This window comes from Dasypus novemcinctus, chromosome 10 (assembly GCF_030445035.2).
Source record: "Dasypus novemcinctus isolate mDasNov1 chromosome 10, mDasNov1.1.hap2, whole genome shotgun sequence".
NCBI classification, from domain to species: domain Eukaryota; kingdom Metazoa; phylum Chordata; class Mammalia; order Cingulata; family Dasypodidae; genus Dasypus; species Dasypus novemcinctus.
The window spans coordinates 34503364-34513315 of NC_080682.1; the positions used below are offsets into that span (position 1 = coordinate 34503364).

General features: G+C 36.0%; 1 pseudogene; it reads right to left on the reverse strand.

The window, feature by feature from the left end:
• Positions 1 to 6181: 6181 nt before the first annotated feature.
• Positions 6182 to 7049, reverse strand: LOC139439922 (olfactory receptor 5L1-like; annotated as a pseudogene).
• Positions 7050 to 9952: the final 2903 nt, after the last annotated feature.

The window sequence follows — 9952 nt, forward strand, 5'->3', positions numbered from 1 at the left end:
CTCACAATCTCAATGTAAATTGTAGAATAGAATGCTATTTGTTTTCACTGCTTTATTCTTTTAATTGCAAAAAATAAATGTAAATACAAAAAAAAACTACATATCAATAACATGCCTAATTCATAAAGCTAAGTGATATATACCAAACTAATGATTTTTTGAACACTTTCCTTAAGAGTTAATGTTCTCAATATACAAAACATCTTGAAAGTCATTATAAAAACATTAATACCAATTGGAAATATTTCCAAGTGCTTGAACAGAAATCTTACAGAAAATGATTGGAAATGAAATTCTTCCATTTGTAAAATTTCTTAAAATTCTTTTTCTTCTGCCCCTAATGTTTAGATTGCCACGTAAGTGATCTAGTCTTTTGGATAAAATCAGAATTAGAATGTTTTCTGAAGACATATTATGTCCCCAAACATTACTTTAGTGAAAATGCTTTGTTATACATTTTTCATGATGATACATGCTCTTTTAATACTTCACTTGATCAAAGATGAAAAAAGTATTTATTTGTAAATAAATAAGTTTATAAATATTTATTTGTAAAACTCATTTGTAAATAAATTAACTTATTGTAAATAAATAATTATTTTTTGTTTAAAATTTTATTCAATCGCAGACAGAAAAATGAGAAAATAAGGTTAAAAATGACAACTACATCCTCATGATTCAGTCATACATGTTTCTCCTTCACCCCCTTCATAAATTCTGAATAATCTTTTCCCTTCTATCATATAATGGAAATGAACAACTATGAAGAAAACATTCCATGGTTGGTGCTGGGGTTGGTGTATACTCAGGAGACCTGAAACTCTGGACTGCCCATGTGGCAATCAGGCCCTAAGCCTCAGCAGACATGCAACTCCTGCCCTCTGGATTATTGGACTTACCCAGCCAGTTAAAAGGGAGGTGAAGAAGGTCAACCACCACACCAGGGAGCCAAGAGTGCCTACAGCTGCAAGCATGAGAATTGCATCCAGCATTCATGTGGAAACTAAGACCCTTCTTGAAATAGAGGGGAGTGGACATAACCATCCCAGGGGCCACAGACTGGAGGAATAGAGTATGGATTAGGGTGCACTTACTGATATTCTAGTATGGAAATATTGTGATTAGTAATGGAAGAAATTGTAGCATTGATGTGGAGAATGTGGCCACAGGAGCTGTTAAGGGTAGAGAGAGGGAAGAAGGGATATGATGTGGGGGTATTTTCAGGACTTGGAGTTGTCCTGGGTGGTACTGCAGGGACAGATCCTGGGCATATTATGTTCTGCCATGGCCCACTGGGTGGACTGGGGGAGATTATAAACTAAAATGTAAACCATTATCCATGTGGTGCAGCAGTGCTCCAAAATGTATTCACCAAATGCAATGAATGTCCCACGATGATGAAAGAGGTTGCTGATGTGGGAAGAGTGGGGTGAGGGATTTTTTAATGTAACATTTTTAAAAAATAGAAAAAAATCCATTTGAAACAAGCTTCCCAGAAGAACTTCATCTTAGTAACTATAATTAAAAACAGCCAAGGAAAACGTGTCTCCTTATTTTATAGAAATTATGGGGAAGGTGTTGTGGAAAAATGGCTTACCTGTTTGTTATTGTAAATGTTACACCTGTTAAATGTAGCAATTTTTAGATGTTGTAGTTGTTCCCTGTTACTGTAAATGATGTTGCAGTTCAGATAGTGAACAGCTGTTTGGTAGTTTCCCAATAAATGCAATGGGAAAACTAGGGTTGAGGCTCCCAGTTCCAGAAGCTGTGAGTCCCCTGGTCCCAGGATTGTCTCCCCTCTTGTGTCTCTACCTTTATTTCTGTGTTGCCTTCCCTTCGAGCCAACCTATTGTAAGCTGAATGCAACAAGTGGCGCCCAACATGGGGCATGAAGGAAAGAAGGAAAGAAGGCTCGCAATAACTGGCACCAGACCAGGGACACAAAGAGAAGAAGGATTGCCTCAAGTGAAACTAAAGTTTGTGTAAAAGCACAGAGCCCTGAGTGGTTTGGAAAGCCTTTGAAGTCCTTGAGGGTTTGTTGTATTTCCCCAGGAGATGGAGAGCAGAATCTACACCTTCCCAGCTGGTGGCAGTGACTGCGGGACTGTGGGGACAATCTTTCCAGATCAGCAGCTGCGAGGAGGCTGTGGGGCCACCTGGTGTGCATGCTGCAGCTCAGGAGCACTTCTGCTCTGTGGCACTATGGAAAGGACTTCCAGAGCTGTTTTGAGAAATGAAAAAACATCCTGTCTAGGTACTTGCTACTCAGATAAAACCATACCATGAACGCCAAGAGAGGACAAAATTTCCTGTGGGACTCAGAATCTCCAGTCTTGCAGATGGAGAGATGGATGCTGGAAATTGCATGGCGGGGTCTCATTCCAAATATTAGAATGACTTTACATCAAAGTATCTTAACTACAGAACTTGTTCAAGCATGGCTTCAGAAAGCAAGTATGACTTGGGGACAGAAAGAGAATAAGAAAGAAATTGAGAGGAGGAGACCTGGAAAAGAAATGTTGAAGCAATGAAGAAATCCTAGATTAGTAAATTTAAAACTGCTTTTGTGTTTGTATGGTTGTCCAGTGTTAGTGAGAAAGGGTGTTTAAAGAGAAAAAGAGAAGGGCAGGTGCCCCAAGAGGACAGGAACCCAGAGTCAAGCCCAAAAGTGTTTAAAAAGAAGGGCAGGTGCCCCATGAGGGCGGGAGTCCAGGGTCCTAAGAGGCCCAAAAGAGTGTTTGTGCAATGTTAGTGTGTGTGAAAAAAGAGAAGGGCAGGTGCCCCAAGGAGAGCAGGTGCCCAGAAAGGTGTTTGTTCAATGTCAGTGTATGTTGTAATTTTTCAGTGTGTGTTGTAATGGTTTTTGTGATATTTTGCTAGATAGTGATATAATGTGATCTAAAAGAGCTCTATTCAATTGGCCAAAAAATTAAATAAGCACTTATATTATTTACGTTTCTTAATTAATAGAATTCTTGCTTAAATTGCTTCATAGGATAAAAGGAAAGATGTAAAAGTTAAGTGAATATTGAAAAAGTTAAGTTTGAGGGAATGCTAACTGAAATTTAAGGTGTATTTTGTCCTAAAATAAAATGATTAATATGGAGATATGTGGGACAGAAGTAGTATGCATATCCAGCTGTAAAAGTATTGTGGTAACATTCAGTGAGTTAATATGTTTTGTAAAAGTAAAACAAGCCTGAGTGGATACAAAAAGTGCAAACACTGTGAAAAGGTCAGCAATGGACTTTTCCAGTTCTTCAAGGCCTTTCTGCCCTGGCCTGATTGTAATGAATCTGGCTGCATAGAAGAAACCTGTGGCAGTGACCCTACTAAGAAACATCAGAGACAATGGTATTTTAAGGGCCTGAAGAAGACAAACAATTGGGACAAGCTGTAAGGTCCCTGCTACTCTATCAAATTATTAAATGCTGCCTGGCTGGGTAAGAGTTTGTGTTAATTTAGCCTGTAAATTGGACGTGGCCAGCATTAATATCTAGTACTGTCTTATATAGCCTTACTGGTTAGAAATTTTAAGCCCATGAGAAATGAAAGTCTATTCTGCTAGTTGGAAGTCTTATTGTTTGTTGTTGAAACTTGGTTTTGCATAGATTTGTCAAAAACAAAAAGGGGGAAATGTTGTGGGAAACTGGCTTACCTGTTTGTTATTGTAAATGTTACACCTGTTAAATGTTGCAGTTGTTAGGTGTTGCAGTTGTTCCCTGTTATTGTAAATGATGTTGCAGTTCAGATAGCAAACAGATTTTTGGTAGTTTCCCAATAATTGCAATGGGAAAACTAGGGTTGAGGCTCCTAGTTCCAGAAGCTGTGAGTCCGTCCCCTGGTCCCAGCTTTGTCTCCCGTCTTGTGTCTCTACCTTTATTTCTGTGTTGCCTTGCCTTCAAGCCAAGCTGTTGTGAGCTGAATGCAGCAGGAAGGCATTAGATTAACTATCTGATGTGGAACCATGGAACTTCTCTTACATAGACCTTAGGTGACCACCATCACCATGACATTTGGTTTACAATATTACAAAGTCTCAATTTCACCTGTGATTAATATAATGAAGTAATGCCTACTTACTTCAGTATTCAATTATGGAGAGATTTACTTACTCTAGGGTTTATGAAAAGAGATAAAAAAATTTTCTTCCTTGCATTGTAGATTGCAAATACCTCAGAAATTGAGTTTGATGTCTCTTGTCTCATTTCCATGTCTTACTCTCCATTCTTTGTGCTGCATTGATGCTTCTGGAAATCTATAAATTGCATTCCCAGACAAATTTGATGGCTGTCTACCTGTTAGTTGCTACTCAGTGGAGGAAATGGAGGTGGAAGAACAAGGGAAGAGAAAGGGAGGATTGGAAAAAATTGGAGAATTCCTTCTTGTTTTCCAGTTACTTTTTAAGTGAATCCAGCAAAAATATACATTTGTCTCTGGCTGACAACTTCTCATCATTCACCATTCTCTTAAGAGGAGGAGAGAGTAGCAGCCTTGGTGTTCACAGACTCTGTTGGGACATACCATCAGAGGTCTGAACACTGCAGAAGTCTAACTCATCCTCAGACGCTCAGACACCCTGAGAGGCACAATGATTCCACAAAGACTAAACGCCTGCTAAGTGGGGACTTTTGTCCAAGCTCTGCAATTCAGGTAACAATAGCTCTTTCCTATAATTGTATAGGATGGTATTGGATAGTATAGGATAGTATAGGATAGTAAGTTAGTATAGGATAGTAAGTTAGTATAGGATAGTTAGTTAGTATAGGATAGTTAGTATAGTTAGTATATTTAGTTTAGTTAGTATAGTTACATTAGTATAATTAATATAAATGTATAAAATAGCAGTTTCTTGCCATTCATAATCCTTAAATTAAGGTGGTACCCACTTTGTGCTCTTCCAGCATTTCAACATCTAAAATTTCATACATTTAATCACCCATGGGTTGCGGTTGTTTGTTTTTTTTTAGTGAGTAAACCCTAAATGATATAATACTCATGACAATATGGGAAAATTTTAAACCAATTCACAATTCTTGAAAGTCAATATAGTGTTCTAAGTTCATATATTAAGTACACACTATTCATCATTATTTATTAATTTATCTGTTTAATGAAATGAAAAATTAATAGACACTATAATATGCCAATGATAATTAAGGAGAAAAAGATAATAAAACCCAGACCTCAAATATTTCATTTAATGGACATTGGCTAAGTACCTCCTCTGTTCAAGTTAGCTGTCATGTGCCAAAGAAGTTGTCACAATTTTTTCAAAACATAATAGCTGTTATGTTGGCAATGTCATCCAATAATTAAACTTCAAGAAACCAAGAATTGGAAAGTTTAAATTATTATTCAAATTAAAAAAAAATACATAGTTTCATATATTTTTCATGAAAGCAATCCATGGTTTCATGAAAACAAGTTTATTATTTTTTTCGCATCACTATTGGAAGAAGGAGCAAACCTCTTTTTAAAAAAGTAAATCATGTAGAAATATAGCAGGAAATATAATGGAAGTATAATAAAATATAAATTGCTTCATATTGAATATGACTGAATAAAAAGGTGACATTTTGGCTTGTAGAGAAAGGGTAAACGAAGCGCAGTTCAACAATAGCAAAGACATATGCATTCAACTTGAGCAGAGGCAAGGAAGTGCACAAAGATTAATTCTAAGCTCCACGAAGAATTTAATTCACTATGGAAAGCTCATAGAGTAACTATGAAGAGAAGAAGTAAAAGATCAATGAGAAGAGTCATAAATGCTACTTATAACAATGGCTACATAAATGATTACAAATATATTTTCTATAAAAGTGAAACACAATTTTGAAAAGAATTGTAATTTCCATATCAGATACTACCTGAAGTGTAATTCACCTGAGATTTTCATTAGGCAGCAAACTACATGGCTGTGTATTACCATACCATTTCCCATATCCAGTTAAAACAGGAAAAAGCAAAACACGGAATGAACATTTTGAGATATGCCCAATCCTACTGTGGTAATTGAACAGGCACAGAAATAGGAGAATCATAAACACTCATTCCAAGCTACCTAGATCCTTACTCTTATCTCCCCTTTAACGTTACAAGTCACCTACTAATCCCTCTACCATCCTCCATTTTAGAAAACTGAGTTCTGTTTATAAAACATCCACTCAAAAGATATTTCCTAGCCTAGCATTTTCCTGAGAGCTGCTTTCACATCCTTGTTCCTCAGGCTATAGATCAAGGGTTCAGTATGGGAATCATTGCAGTACAGAACACTGGGGCCACTTTATCAGTTTCCAGGCTATAGTCTAAATTAGGCTTACAGTAAATGAAAAGGATTGCTCCATGGAAGACAACAATGGCAATGAGGTGGGAGGTGCAGTTAGAAAAAGCTTTGTGCCTTCCTTCTGCAGAGCGCTTCCTCAGGATGGTGATTAGAATAAACAAATAGGAGGTAAGGATGATGAGGATGGTGATCTCATTGAAGCTGACTACAATGAACAGCAGCTCATTCATAATACATCAGAGCAGGCAAGAGATAACATAGGGGTTAAATCACAGAAGAAGTGGTTAATCATTTGATTTATAGGACTGGCTCTGAAGAACTAAACATATGTGTATGCGAGAACACACTGTTCCACAGGTGAGCAGACAGACACTAGTCCCAAACAGAGCTTCTTGGGTAACAGATGGCCAAAAAGTGGCTATGGGCCATCACAGACTGCAGGATGACCCCCCATGAACAAACATGTGCAAAATAAATAGAAGAAGGAAATAGCTTTTTCCTTGTCTAAGATGCTGGCCAGCATCTTCGGCACAATGGTGATGGAGTAGCAGAAACCCACAAAGGACTACTGGCTCAGGAAAAAGTACATGGGGGTGTGCAGCTGAGAGCTGGTCTGGATCACTGTGATCATGCCCAGGTTGCCCATCACTGTGACTCCATAGATGAGAAGGAAGACCAGGAAGATGAAAATGCTTAGCTCAGGGAGGTCTGACAATCCCACCAGGATGAACTCTGACACAGAGCTGTAGTTTCCTTTGTCCATGTCCCATGTCCCCACTTTATTTGGTATTGGAAAAAAAAAAAAAAAAAAACCAAAAACTACAAGCTATTCCCCATTACAGACTCTAAAATTCATTTTTGTTTTTTGCTTTATCCTGAAAACAGAAATGAGAATAATTAGGAAAGTTAATTTTGGCAATAAAGAATTGTACATGGTTTTGTGAAATTTAGGGGGAGGTCAGAAATAATAGAATACAGATGCTTAAAGCTCTCAATTTAACTGAGAGATCACACAAGATCTTTAAAAATATAAAAAATTACAAAAGTCTATAAGGTTCCTTAAATTTATCTTACATAATTTATGGATTTAACATTAAATCATCAGAAGAAGTTAAAGTATTATTTAATTACTTTATTGCTCCATGGTTACAAACCTTTTCACCATGTCCTTCAACTAATTATCCAAACCTGGGATACAAGAAAATAATGTTTATAAAATAAAACAAACTTCTCTGAATTATCTATTGATATGATGGGATAAATACTTAAGACTTCTAGTCTACCAGTTTTTATTTTGTATTGATATCTGTAGATGTAGAAAAGAGCTTTGATACTCTCTACTATCGTTTCTACTAAAACTTTAGAACAGTGATTTTATACATTATGCTCTTCAATGTTGGCAAGGTTTTAGGGAATTAATAATATGAGCTATCTTCCTAGAAATATGAACTTTCTTGTAAATATGATCATATAGCCTTTAAAAGATATTTTTTACAAATTTCTCTGCTTTCAATCTATTTCAAGAACTGATAAAAATGTTAATAGGGATTATTAATAAAAATGTCTACTGATGCATGGAAGTATTACTTACTATATTAAAACTTCAGAGTAACCTAAATGTTAAGTAAGAGAGAAATGGTCCAAACTATGACATGTATAAATAATGAAAAACTAAGTAGCTATTAAAATGATATGGTTGAGAGAGTGTAAAGTACAATATAAACTATAATCCATGCTGTGTAGCAGTGTTCCAAAATGTATTCACCAAATGCAATGAATTTGCCACACTGATGAAAGAGATTGTTAATGTGGGAGGAGTGAGAGGGCGTGGGGAGTGGGGGTATATGGGAACCCCTTATATTTTTTAATGTAACATTTAGTGTTACCTATGTATCTTTAAAAAAAAAGTAATTTAAAAACAGAGAGCTTACAAAAAAAAGTGTAGTTACAACTGGACCATGAAAAAAAAAGATGTGGTTGAAGAAATTTTAGTGTCCTGAAAAGTCACTGTAATAAATTACAAGTTAAAAAATAGTAAGCCAGATTGCACAGATAGTATATGATGATAGCCTATTTAAATTGCATTGTTTATTTAATCTTCATAATATCTTGATCTTTCAAATGTAAATATTTTCCTTCATTTAATAAAAGTGGAATATATATACTTTCCTGAATTCTCACAAAATATAAGTATTTTTGCTGTGAAGTGGAAAGGACAGTAGCATTGCTCTTTAATCAGAGGTAGAGGCCCTCAGGTCCAAGACCACAGAAAATACAAACAAAGACATCTCTCCCCCTTTCTCATGGTTAGTACATACACAACTGTAGAGGCAGAAGTTTGATTATTATGGGTGAAGGGAATCTGGACTAGAAACCAAAACAATAAAATATTTCACCTACTCTGGCACAATTTGTTAAAATAATACAAAGTTTGAGAAACCCAGACATCAAATTGCATTTCTGAGTATGTTACACAAGGCCAAAATGATGATTCTCCTTTGTACTTCAGAAGTTGTTCCCTGATCCCTCCAGGAACAGTCCTCAGTGTCTCTAACTGCCACCTTCATCATCAAGGTGACTGTGAGGAGAACCTCAGTGCTTTCTTTTCAAGTTTCCTTGGGTGAACTTAGTACAAAATTCCAAATTAAAAAACAAATAATCCAGCTTTCCACTTTGCTTATACCATTTACCTCCTAGTAATAAATGTTAACAGGATATTTGGTTCTGCAAATTAAATTATTTTCCTATCTGGCTGATTTCATGAATCTCAAAGAAAAATATTTGCATGATGGAGTGCTCAAAATCATGTTTTTTGCTTAATACATTCTTTAATTATCCCTTTAATGAGAAAAATGGAAACAACCATCTAGCTCTCCCCCAAATATCATTCATAACCATTCTCAAATAACCAAAATTGAAAACAAAAAAGCAAAAAAAAAAAAACCCTTTCATTGGGGAGTGGATGTAGTTCAGTGGTTGAGTGTCTGCTTCCCATGCTGGAGGTCCAGGATTCAATCTCTGGTTCTAAAAAAAAGTTTATTCTAACCACCAACTGTGGGAAAAACATTGCTTTTGTGTTTCTGAAGATGCCATATGGACAATGTAATAAGCTTTATCTATTCTTTTGTATCCCTGGACTCCATGTTCCTTAAGCTCCCTGACACAATCATTTATCTCTGTGAGATAGCAATAAGATACCAAGAAAACCACTTATCATGGGACAGAAACACTTATTGATGTTTATACAATAAAAACAGATGGGAAGGGAGGAGAAATAGTATTGTAATACAATGTAATTTCTTCCAGAATTCATGGTGAATTGTAAAGCACTGTATGCTGCGTCTGAGCATTGCCTTGTGAACCAGAGTTCACATTGCCATTATTAAATATATAAACATATCTTGCAATGTTACCTGCCCATATTCAAAAGTTATTAACTTTCTACAGGACATAGTGTCTGAGGTCATATCAGAGTTCCACCAATACCAGAAAGGTGTGGGAGTAAAAAACGATCTTTATTTGGAATAACAGGAATCATACCAATAATAATACAAATAATAAATAGCTCACATTACTCAGCCCTGACTCTATGCTATTTTTTCTAAATACAAGAATTAACTATCTCCATCATAATAAGTGAAATAGTTTTCTTGTTTGCCCTTTAAA